Raw genomic sequence first — 1789 nt, 5'->3', positions numbered from 1 at the left:
AAATTGTTTTAAAAAAAAAAAAAAAAAAAAAAAAAAGCTTTTTGTTTTCTTAGAAGCAAATAAATTTGTCAACTCTATGCATATCCAGATTTAAGGAAAAAAAAAAAAAAAAGATGTCTCGAAGGAGAGATATGAATGCCATATACGATGATCGAGCTGGCAGAACCTTAGATTAACTATGACTCCTTACGTCCATAAGATTTTTACATCAAAGCTTCTGAATTCACCAAACAAATATCATTCAGTTCTTGTTTATCACTACATTCTCGTTTGAATTTGGCATCTAAACCCTAAACGTTAACCATCGATTAGAAATTTAGGAACGCCATATGCAAATGCAAGAAAATCAGCATAAGTTTCAGGAGCGCATTAGTTCTCCATAAGTTTATCGTATTTATAAAGAAATTCTGTTTACTAAACGTTCACAGCAAAAAAGGAAAACTTCACCTGAAATTGGAGGGACAAAAAACATATAAAAAATGCATTAGATCATCTAAAATTTACCTGAGAAATCAAGGCCGATTGATTCGCAGTGTGATTGAGAGAGAGAGAGAGCGTAGGCGGAGAGAGAGCGGAGATGGAAAGCTATAATAAGATGCGTGAGAGTGACAGTGAGAATTCGGGATTTTGAATTTCGAGTCACCAACGGCTAGTTCTTTTGTCTAGTGGGTCCTACGGGTCATTTTATCGGGTTCCAAATGGATTATCTGGAAACGTTTCGGGAATATATCGCCGGCTTTAGTGCTGTACTGCTGTCGCTCTCGGTTTTTAACGGTTCGTGTCTTAAAATATAAATTTCGTGTCGACGAAAGTGACGAAAGCAAAAGATGTGGTTTTCTTACATGCCCCTAAAGTTTTGTTGAATGACTCACAGAACTAAAAAGTCAAAAACACAAAATCAAATAGATCAACCCCATGATGAAACAATTTTGAACCTTTTAAACTTGATACCCTAACTTTCTTTATCTAATCTGAATGAAAATGTTTATAGGAAAAGTCTCAAATAGCTCTATCAACCATTCGCAAGTGTTCAATTAATCTCTTGTTCTAAAATAAGATCTAATTGACTACATTTACTTTTAAAATTGTGTTTACTTAACATTTTTTCAAGGTTTCCATCAGGTAACCATTCCTTATTGCTAGTACCGAATTTAAATAAAAATAATTCGATGACTTGTTTCATTGTGAGTTGACTCATTCAGAGAAAACTACTACTCTCTCTCTCCTCATCCTCCACCATCATCACAGTTGCCGATCTGAAAACAAAATCAGCAGCTTTTATTGGCTTTGCATTACCATTTAGGCTCTCCCTTGTGTGCTCATGAAAGGTTGGTGAGTAATAGTACTATAGACACTTTGCACATCCAAATTGAAATGAATAGATGCACTCTTTGGCTGTCCAGTTCAATGTTTGCTGACTAATTTGGTTTCAGACTGTAACCCCTCGGTTTTCTGACAAAGTTAGGGTTCGAAAATATATTTTTTTAAGCTATGACATTTATGAGAAGGTCTCTCGGTATTTCAAAGGAATTTTTTTTTTGAGACTAGTTATTAATAAGCTGCGATCTACGTACCGGTCACGAACCGTAAAATTTTAGAGGATGCATATACAGTTCGAATTTCTCCTAGAAAATGGATTACTAAGTATGATACGATTAAGCCTGAACTTTCTACTTAGTTCAAGAGAAATTTAAATGGACTGTAAGGGTGAAATTGTTACGGACCTCCGTACCTGTATTTCGCGAGATACCGAAAAATTCCCGATCTTAGTGGTTATTGACGGGATTAT

The 1789-nt window shown here is 35.1% G+C and overlaps 1 protein-coding gene across 3 annotated transcripts in view; it reads right to left on the bottom strand.

Moving 5' to 3' along the window:
• The window catches only part of LOC116004364 (kinesin-like protein NACK1), an 8566-nt gene extending 7929 nt beyond the window's left edge, over positions 1-637 (bottom strand). Inside the window, exon 1 of one of the 3 annotated variants that reach the window (XM_031244386.1) lies at positions 505-637. The gene's annotated coding sequence lies outside the window, so the exon portion shown is untranslated. The remainder of the gene's footprint in view (positions 1-504) is intronic. The other 2 variants (XM_031244394.1, XM_031244400.1) reach the window with 2 other exon arrangements.
• Between the last annotated feature and the right edge of the window lie 1152 nt (positions 638-1789).

Source organism: Ipomoea triloba, chromosome 2 (genome assembly GCF_003576645.1).
Source record: "Ipomoea triloba cultivar NCNSP0323 chromosome 2, ASM357664v1".
Taxonomy (NCBI): domain Eukaryota; kingdom Viridiplantae; phylum Streptophyta; class Magnoliopsida; order Solanales; family Convolvulaceae; genus Ipomoea; species Ipomoea triloba.
This window is presented reverse-complemented; position numbering and strand designations above follow the sequence as displayed.